At 30.9% G+C, this 10,000-nt stretch overlaps 4 non-coding genes across 4 annotated transcripts in view; all 4 read left to right on the forward strand.

The window, feature by feature from the left end:
• The first annotated feature begins 1,301 nt into the window (after positions 1 to 1,301).
• LOC145848207 (5S ribosomal RNA) lies at positions 1,302 to 1,420 on the forward strand. The gene has a single exon (XR_014371789.1). It is a non-coding gene; the product is annotated as a 5S ribosomal RNA (ribosomal RNA).
• Positions 1,421 to 4,279: 2,859 nt separating this feature from the next.
• LOC145848215 (5S ribosomal RNA) lies at positions 4,280 to 4,398 on the forward strand. The gene has a single exon (XR_014371797.1). It is a non-coding gene; the product is annotated as a 5S ribosomal RNA (ribosomal RNA).
• Positions 4,399 to 7,896: 3,498 nt separating this feature from the next.
• Positions 7,897 to 9,704, forward strand: LOC145848213 (small subunit ribosomal RNA). The gene has a single exon (XR_014371795.1). It is a non-coding gene; the product is annotated as a small subunit ribosomal RNA (ribosomal RNA).
• A 182-nt stretch (positions 9,705 to 9,886) lies between these two features.
• The window catches only part of LOC145848220 (5.8S ribosomal RNA), a 153-nt gene continuing 39 nt past the window's right edge, over positions 9,887 to 10,000 (forward strand). Inside the window, exon 1 of the ribosomal RNA XR_014371802.1 lies at positions 9,887 to 10,000. This exon is cut by the window's right edge and continues 39 nt beyond it. This is a non-coding gene — a ribosomal RNA (5.8S ribosomal RNA).

A 10,000-nucleotide genomic window follows, 5' to 3' on the forward strand; every position in this document is an offset into this window, starting at 1 on the left:
TGCGTTGCGAAGCTCAAAAAAAATATTTTCGACATTATAATAGAACAAACAAAGAAAATAGAAAAATTTTCCAAAAAAATAAAAAGTCGAAATTCGAAAAAAGAAGAAAAGTGGTCCTTTTCTAGGAGTTTTTTATTCCCAAAAAATGGGTTGATGTCCCCGTAACCCCTAAAAAAAGGGGGTCGAAATAACATTTTTTCATCATGCTTCAAATGGGCTGAAAAATTTTTTACGGGGTCTCTGGACCAAACAAAAACGATCTGTCGAGTCAGAATTCCGAAAATCGAAAATTCCCGAAATTTCTGTACTTAAAAGGCGGGGCGCCCACTATCGACAAAAGTGTGCCAAAACCCACAAACGTTGTGTTACGCGCGCTAAGATAAACACAAGCCTGATTGCTGAAAATGTATTCTATTTGAATAAGGTAAGTATCAACATCAAGGAAGCAATTCCTTTATTATAAACTCATACTCTGACATTGCGCTAATATTGCTCGTGAATTGTTATTTAGTTTAAAAATATAATTTATATTACTTTTATTTTATTTTAATTCTATATAATAACTATTTTATATTTTTATTAAAAAAATTCTTGTTTAGTTTCTAAGCAACCACAGTTACGTTTATATGTTTAATTCTATTGTATTCTATATTTATCGATAATTTAATAAATGTTTTAATAGACTATTCTGGTTTTCCACGCTCTCTTCAAAAATGTGAGTTCTTTTAATTCTTCCACTTAATTATTCATTTTAAAGTAAAACAACTAGTTATACATATTATTATATTATAATGTATGTGTATTATATACTATTATTTTATAACATAAACATAGTTGAGTTATTAAATTAAACGTCAAATATTTTATTACCTAAAATTAAGTTAATCGTAAAATCTGATGTAGTATGAGATATTCTTTAGAAACTAACTATAAATATTCTTGAAGTAAAACAAAACCATCTATAAATAGAACAATGAGAAATAGTAAAACAAACTAAACACAACATGTTTATTTTAACATTATTTTTTATTTAGTTTAATCACTTAATAAACTTTACTTCTAATCATAGTATTTAATATAGAATATAGTTAACAATCTTTTAAACAAAGTCTTAAATAAAGTTACAGGGAGTAATTGTAATTAAAACACCAAAAAAAAAGGTTTTAATAAAAAAAATACTTACATCAAGTTGAAATTTTATAAGGAATAATTTTAAAATATCAAATTGATTGTAAATCAAGTGCAAATAGGTTTTTTAAACAAACCGAAGGGTTTATAAAGGCTTGTAAACGCTTTCAAACGCCTACGACCATACCACACTGAGCACACCCCATCTCGTCCGATCTGGGAAGTTAAGCAGTGTCGGGCGTGGTTAGTACTTAGATGGGTGACCGCTTGGGAATACCACGTGCCGTAGGCCTTTGCTTTTTGAATTCATCTTTTTTGTACTATTTTTCTTTCTGACCTATTTATACTTATTACTCGTTTATTTACATTTCTTTAACGCTTAAAAGAAAAGTAAATTCTAGTTATTAGCAAATAAAAACGTAAGCCAATCAGATAACGTTATTTGCTGTTTAAACCAATTAGAGCGCTAAAAAAGTGGTTTGACCAGTTTGAGATATCGAAAAAATAATGGCACCATCTTGTAGAGTACAATTTTCTGAGTTAAAATTAATACAATTAGTCTTTTATACTAAAACTTAAAAGTTTTTTTGTCCAAAAACAAATAAAAGCGTGGCTACTTGAAAAATCAAACGAAAATAAATTTTGCACTTTTGTATTGTGAGTCATAATAAGTTATTTACTGTTACCAACAGATACTAGCAAAAGCTTTTTAAAGTTTTGTATTAACTTAATGTATTTGTAATTACTTTTACTTAATAGAAACTATTGAATTACGTTTACTTAGTTTACTTTTGTATGTGTATTAAATATATAGCAATTTTGTTTGAACTTAAATAAGGACTATTAAACTATTAAAAGAAAACTATCAAAGTTTACTAACTCAAAAGCTAAATCTTAGTTATATTGTTATAAACATTTATGTTGTAATTTACTAATAACTAAATGAGTTTATTTCAAACAAAAAGAATTAAATAATGTTATGTTATGTCAAGCCTACTATATGAGGTATATAGGTATATAAGGTATACAAGCTTATGTTTGAAAGTTATAATAATTAAAATAAAAATAAATATTTAGTTGGTAAAATTTGTATGTTTTAATATGCTTTGAAATTAGAGTTAGTATAGATGTTTTTTTTTAAATATAATAAATATAAGTATTTAGTTACTAATAATAAACTAAAATACCAATTTTGTAGTTAATACAAAAAAAAAAACTTATCTTACTTAAAGTTCACTGTAATTGAAACATTATACAAAAGCTTTATAATTATAAGCTTTGAATAATTCTATTTGAATAAATAATAGATTCATAACTATATTCATGTTTGCATATTTAAATTATAAAAAGTTAGTGTTTTGTGTATTGACTTTATGATTATTTTATTTTAGTAACTGTTAGTTTTATACTTTAATAAAAGAAATATGGTTAACAAGTAAGTTAAAAATGAAAGAAGCATAAAAAAACACACTAATTAACTGCTTATTCAATAGTTTGATTATTTAATTATTTTTCTGTTATATAGTTTAATCGTATTGTATAAAAAATACAGAGGTTTAAAGTAAGTTTGAATAAAAATAAAACAAAACATATAAAATAAGCATTAGTTAAAATACATAGTTTTTTTTTCTAAGAAAATTTAATTCTTTAATAATAAGTAGTAATTTAAATAAAAAATAATACAAATAAAGTTATACAATATATATACAATAGTTTGTCAAACTAGGCAAACACTACTAGGCAAAAAACAAACTAGGCAAAAAACCTACAAAGTAGGCCACCACTACAATCCAATGTTCCAACTGGAAATTCAATGAGATCGTTACTGTACTTGTGATGAACGTTGATAATCCCCAAGATTGTAAGTCGAAGGCCTTACCCAACCTAACCAGCGCACTGGTTTTCTTACAACTGAATTAATCAACATTTATTATTGAATATAATCATTATTGATAGATAGAGGAATGTTGACAATCAACAACAGATTGTAGGTCAAAGGCATTACTCGACCCAAGTACCCACAACCTAGATTGAACAACATTTATTAGATAGATTTGTTTATTGATAGATAGAGGAATATTGTCAATCCACAACAGATTGTAAGTCAAAGGCATTACTCGACCCAAGTACCCACAACCTAGATTGAACAACATTTGTTAGATAGATTAGTTAGATAGATAAATAGTACAGTATAATCTCAAAGAATTTGAAGCCCGAACATTGAACGATAGTGGTGTTTCGTGACGACTAGCGGGATTCGATCTTACAACCTTCTGCTTATGAGTCAGCTGATAAGACCACTGACCCACCGCGCCACGACAAAGATAAAGAAATATTTTGCTATATAAATAGGTTGATTTTTATAATTTTGTTATACAGTGTCAATTACAGTGAACTTCAAGTAAGATATACAACAGTATATATATTTCCGAGTCTGACTTTGAGTACTTTTTATATATTATTAACAAGATTTTTTAGGAGTAATATCTGTTTAGTTCTTTAATATATCTTTAAAATAATAATATTTTTTAAGGTGTTTAAAACTTTTAGAAGCTGTATGTAATGTCTTTTAGTTTAATAGTTCTTTTAAATTAGTAAAAAAAATAAACATGGTTGAGTTATCAAATTAAACAAAATAGAACGTCAAGTATTTAATTACTAAAATTAATTTAATTAAAAAAAAAATCTCAGGTAATCTAAAATGTCAGGAATTATTTAAAAATAAATATAAATTTAAAACTTATTATATTGAAAAGATTGATGAATAATACTCTTGAATGTATGCAATGTTTGTATTTGTAATGCAATAACATAAATGGATAGATCAATGACAAATTGTAAACATATTGTATTATTTTATTTTACGATTTTATTTTATTTATTTAATAATTCAATAAACTTTACTTCTACTTTTCCTGGTCTTAGGTAATTTATAGATAACAATTGTTTAAACAAACACTTTTGTACAGTTACAATACAGTTTTAGTACAGTTTGGGAGTAACTGTTGATTAAAAAAACAAAAAAAAAGTTAATTCAGGTTAAAATTTTATAAGGAATAATTTTAAAATATCAAATTGATTGTAAATCAAGTGCAAATAGGTTTTTTAAATAAACCGAAGGGTTTATAAAGGCTTGTAAACGCCTTCAAACGCCTACGACCATACCACACTGAGTACACCCCATCTCGTCCGATCTGGGAAGTTAAGCAGTGTCGGGCGTGGTTAGTACTTAGATGGGTGACCGCTTGGGAATACCACGTGCCGTAGGCTTTTGCTTTTTGAATTCATCTTTTTTGTACTATTTTTCTTTCTGACCTATTTATACTTATTACTCGTTTATTTACATTTCTTTAACGCTTAAAAGAAAAGTAAATTCTAGTTATTAGCAAATAAAAACGTAAGCCAATCAGATAACGTTATTTGCTGTTTAAACCAATTAGAGCGCTAAAAAAGTGGTTTGACCAGTTTGAGATATCGAAAAAATAATGGCACCATCTTGTAGAGTACAATTTTCTGAGTTAAAATTAATACAATTAGTCTTTTATACTAAAACTTTAAAGTCTTTTTGTCCAAAAACAAATAAAAGCGTGGCTACTTGAAAAATCAAACGAAAATAAATTTTGCACTTTTGTATTGTGAGTCATAATAAGTTATTTACTGTTACCAACAGATACTAGCAAAAGCTTTTTAAAGTTTTGTATTAACTTAATGTATTTGTACTTAGTTTAAATTAATAGAGTTTATTTGGTTTACTTTATTATGTGTATTGAATGTGCTAGTATCTAAAAATAAATACAACTAAAACAAAACAAACAAGGAGAGTACTTGAATAGAACCAACACAATTTACAGACCAGTTGTGTACTAAATTTAAAGAAATTCTGAATAGTGAATATGCAATTATTATTATAAGTTCAAAGTTCACTTTAATTTAAATTAATGTATTTTGTAAATTGGTTTTATTTAATACGATAGTAGTGAATTACTTTATTTAATTTACTTTAGTATGTGTTGTATAACTTTATTTAAACCAGAAGCAAAACGGGATTATACTTTCAATAAACTACACAATTTACAGACCAGTTGTGTACTAAATAAAAAGCTATTGTGAATAGTGAATATGCAATTATTATTATAAGTTTATAAGTTCACAGTTTACAAAAGCTTTAGAATTTAGTTATTATTTTGTTCATATTTGCATATCTAATTTATGAAAAGTTAGTGTTATGTGTATTGGCTTTTTAATTTCTTTATTTGTAGAACTGTTAGTTTTATATTCTAAAGAAACATTTTTAAATAAATATGTTTAACAAGTAACTTAAAAATGGAAGAAATATATTGTATATATTGAACTATTTATATTTATTCTAGCTATTTGCTTAGTGTATTTATTAATGTGATTATTTTATTTTGTTGTTTGTCTTATAGTTTAATCGTATTGTGTTGAAATATATATAACAAATACAGAGGTTTAAAGTAAGTTTAAATGAAAATAAAATAAGACATATAGTTGAAATATAAGTTTAAAAAAATAGTTTTTTTTTTTATTTCTTTGTTTGTTTGATTGTTTGTTTATTATATAATCGCGACGTGTCATTTTATTACTTTTAAGCATACTAAATATAATAATAGGTATAGTTATAGGAAAAATTCAATTAGTTTCTAATGTAATAAAAAAGTTTATTTCCACAAATAAATAAATACCTGAAAAATCAAATGAAAAATAAATTTCGCACTTGTATTGTGAGTCATAATAGGTTATTTACTGTTACCAACAGATACTAGCGAAGGCTTTTTAAAGTTCTATGTTAATTCAATGTATTTGTACTTAGTTTTATTAAAATGACAGTATTGATGGTTACGTTTATTAAGTATGTTTATTTAACGTTATGTAACTCAAGTAAAACCAGAAGCAAATAAGGAGACTACTTTCAATAAACTACACAATTTACATACCAATTGTATACTAAACTTAAAGCTATTCTATTTTATTCTTGATAGTTATTTTAAAGTTATTAAATTATACAAATGTATTTTGTAAAGTAGTTTTATAAAGTTACTATAGTTTATCTAACTTACTATAGTATGTGTTATATAACTTTAATTAAACCAGAAGCAAAAAGGGAGACTACTTTAAATAAACTACACCATTTATTGTTATATATAACTCTAATAAAACCAGAAGCAAAAAGGGAGACTACTTTAAATGAACTACACAAATTAAAAATATATTATTATTTATAAATCAATCGTGTTGTGTTTCAAAATACATTTTTCAAATATTGTTTTACAAGTATTTATCAGTTATTTAGTTTTCTTTTTATAGTTTAGCCGTATTGTTTTATTTATTTGTTATTATTTTTATTTAATTGTTTGCTTATTATATTTATCGCCATGTGCTTAAAAAATAAAACAACTATAAAGGTTAAAAAAGTAAGTTTAAATAAAAATAAAATGAAACATATAAAATAAGTTTATGATTTTTTTTATTATTATTATTTAATTGTTTGCTTGTTATATTTATCGCGATGTGCTTAAAAGAATAGAACAAATACAAAGGTTTAAATTGTAAGTTTTAAATAAAATAAAATGAAACATACAAAATAAGCTTATGATTTATTATTATTTTTATTATTATTTTTATTTCATTGTTTGTTTATTATATCTATCGCGATGTGCTTAAAAAATAAAACAACTATAAAGGTTTAAAAAGTAAGTTTAAATAAAGATAAAATGTAACATATAAAATAAGCTTATGTTTGATTTTTTTAATTTATTTTCATTTAATTGTTTGTTTATTATATTTATCGCAATCTGCTTAAAAAAATAAAACGAGTATTAAGGTTTGAAAAGTAAGTTTAAATAAAAATAAAATAAAACATATAAAATAAGCTTATGTTTTTTTTTTTTTTTTTTTTATTATTATTATTTTTATTCAATTTTTTGTTTATTATATTTATCGCAATGTGCTTAAAACGATAAAACAAATATAAAGATTTAAAAAGTACGCTTAAATAAAAAATAATACAAATAAAGTTTATTTATAATAAATATATATATTTAAAACATTAAAAAAAGTAGTTTATACATATTTTTTTTTATTTATTTCTTTTAAACATATTAAATAAAGTATAAAAAAGTATTAAAACATTTAAACGTAGCATAAATAAGCTTAAAACATTAAAATAATTGAAAAGAAACAAAGAAATTGAAAAAAATCGGAAAAAATCGGCAAAAAAAGTTCAACAGCAACATTTGAGCATCATACACGTATGCATTACTTTACACTAGTGAGAGAGACGTGTTTGTGCGTTCGGTCGACTTGACGAGAAAGCGGGCTTAAAGCATTACTGTTTAGCACCCGAGGCGCGGCTATTGCAGCGGCGGCGAACGTGCTATGTAAACGCATTGGAGCAGCGTATGAAAAACTACAAGCGTCCAGCGGCGGTAGGCTTATAGCTTTGCGAAGTCGTCGAGACGAGTAGCCGACGCAGGCAGGCACGGCTCGAGGCGGGTAACTGCAGCAGACAGATGGCGTGTTGCTGCTGACGAGTTAACCGGCAGAAGGCAAACGGTTGGTCGGGAGAAAGAACAGTCAGTTGTAAAGCTGCATGCTGCAGTCGACGCGGGCTGGCGCTTTAAACAGCAAAAGGCCGGCGCCGACTTTCAGTAACGTTCGCAAGGCTTTTAAGCCGAGTGATAGAAAAGGTCTGTATTTATACAGTAAAAACGCTCAGTCGAGCAACGGGTTTAAACGCCCTCGGATAGTTATCTGGTTGATCCTGCCAGTAGTCATATGCTTGTCTCAAAGATTAAGCCATGCAAGTGTAAGTACGAGCTCACGTACAGTGAAACTGCGAATGGCTCATTAAATCAGTTATGGTTCATTTGATTGTACGCTTTTACATGGATAACTGTGGCAATTCTAGAGCTAATACATGCGTAAAGCGCCGAACTGACGTGAGGCGCGCATTTATCAGACCAAAACTAACCGGCTTTCGGGTCGTTACAATGGTGACTCTGGATAAGCTTGCGGATCGCACGGCCTAGTGCTGGCGACATCTCATTAAAGCAACTGCCCTATCAACTATCGTCGGTACGGTATCGGCCTACCGAGGTTGTAACGGGTGACGGAGAATCAGGGTTCGATTCCGGAGAGGGAGCCTGAGAAACGGCTACCACATCCAAGGAAGGCAGCAGGCGCGCAAATTACCCATTCCCGGCTCGGGGAGGTAGTGACGAAAAATAACAATGCAGACCTCGTACGAGGTCCTGCAATTGGAATGAGTACACTTTAAACTTTTTAACGAGTATCCATTGGAGGGCAAGTCTGGTGCCAGCAGCCGCGGTAATTCCAGCTCCAAAAGTGTATATTTAAGTTGTTGCGGTTGAAAAGCTCGTAGTTGGATATAGGGACGGCGAGGTTGGTCGGTCGAAAGGCTAGCACTGGCCTCGTTGTTCTTGTTGGTCGGTGCCTTCGCGGTGCTCTTAACTGAGTGTTGCGGTGGTCCGGCAAGTTTACCTTGAAAAAATTAGAGTGTTCAAAGCAGGCTTTACGCTTGTATAATGTTGCATGGAATAATGGAATAGGACCTCGGTTCTATTTTGTTGGTTTTCGGAGCACGAGGTAATGATTAATAGGAACGGACGGGGGCATCCGTACTGTGCCGTTAGAGGTGAAATTCTTGGATCGGCGCAAGACGAACGACTGCGAAAGCATTTGCCAAGAATGTTTTCTTTAATCAAGAGCGAAAGTCAGAGGTTCGAAGACGATCAGATACCGTCCTAGTTCTGACCTTAAACGATGCCGACTAGCGATCGGGCAGTGTCGAACTTAAGAACTGTCCGGCAGCTTCCGGGAAACCAAAGTCTTTGGGTTCCGGGGGAAGTATGGTTGCAAAGCTGAAACTTAAAGGAATTGACGGAAGGGCACCACCAGGAGTGGAGCCTGCGGCTTAATTTGACTCAACACGGGAAATCTCACCCGGCCCGGACACAGCGAGGATTGACAGATTGAGAGCTCTTTCTTGATTCTGTGGGTGGTGGTGCATGGCCGTTCTTAGTTGGTGGAGCGATTTGTCTGGTTAATTCCGATAACGAACGAGACTCTTACTTGCTAAATAGCTGCTCGACCCATTGGGTCGGAGACAACTTCTTAGAGGGACTAGTGGCGTTTAGCCACACGAGATTGAGCAATAACAGGTCTGTGATGCCCTTAGATGTTCGGGGCCGCACGCGCGCTACACTGACCGGATCATCGTGTGTTCCCTAGGCCGAAAGGTCCGGGTAATCCGTTGAACCCCGGTCGTGCTAGGGATAGGGACTTGCAATTGTTTCCCTTGAACGAGGAATTCCCAGTAAGCGCGAGTCATTAGCTTGCGTTGATTACGTCCCTGCCCTTTGTACACACCGCCCGTCGCTACTACCGATTGAATGGTTTAGTGAGGTCCTCCGATTGAGCCTGGTACGTGCGGCAACGCACTCGCCGGTGTTCGAAAAGACGATCGAACTTGATCATTTAGAGGAAGTAAAAGTCGTAACAAGGTTTCCGTAGGTGAACCTGCGGAAGGATCATTAACGAATCGAAATTTGATTTCAAGCGACGTCTCTTCTTCGAAGGGACCGAGCCCTGTAACTGTTATAGTTCGGTCGCGTTGCTTCCTGACAGCGGGAGTAATAATTCAGCACGCAAGTGCTGGCGCGGCCGCTTCTTTTTGAACACGATTTTTTGGTTGCATTGAGATTGATTAACACGAGAGATCTCTTAGCGGTGGATCACTCGGCTCGAGCGTCGATGAAGGACGGAGCTAGCTCCGAGAAGTAATGTGAATTGCAGGACACATTGAGCATCGATATTCTGAACGCGTATTGCG

The sequence above is a fragment of the Thalia democratica genome, unplaced genomic scaffold, assembly GCF_965202585.1.
Source record: "Thalia democratica unplaced genomic scaffold, ktThaDemo2.hap1.1 HAP1_SCAFFOLD_1288, whole genome shotgun sequence".
Classification (NCBI taxonomy): domain Eukaryota; kingdom Metazoa; phylum Chordata; class Thaliacea; order Salpida; family Salpidae; genus Thalia; species Thalia democratica.